Here is a 479-nt window from a genome sequence, read left to right on the forward strand (position 1 = left end):
TTTTTTTAACAGTTCTTCTGTGTATTCTTGCCACCTCTTCTTAATATCTTCTGCTTCTGTTAGGTCTATACCATTTCTGTCCTTTATCAAGCCCATCTTTGCATGAAATGTTCCCTTGGTATCTCTAATTTTCTTGAAGACATCTCTAGTCTTTCTCTATTTCTTTGCACTGAAGGCTTTCTTATCTTCCCTTGTTATTCTTTGGAACTCTGAATTCAAATGGGTAGATCTTCCTTTTCTCCTTTGCTTTTGGCTTCTCTTCTCTTCACAAACTATTTGTAAGGCCTCCCCAGACAGCCATTTTGCTTTTTTGCATTTCTTTATCTTGGGGATGGTCTTGATCCCTGTTTCCTGTACAATGTCATGGACCTCCATCCATAGTTCGTCAGGGACTCTGTCTATCAGACCTAGTCCCTTAAATCTATTTCTCACTTCCACTGTATAATCATAAGGGATTTGATTTAGGTCATACCTGAATA

Source organism: Bison bison, unplaced genomic scaffold, assembly GCF_000754665.1.
Source record: "Bison bison bison isolate TAMUID 2011002044 unplaced genomic scaffold, Bison_UMD1.0 scf7180017864239, whole genome shotgun sequence".
In the NCBI taxonomy this organism is placed as follows: domain Eukaryota; kingdom Metazoa; phylum Chordata; class Mammalia; order Artiodactyla; family Bovidae; genus Bison; species Bison bison.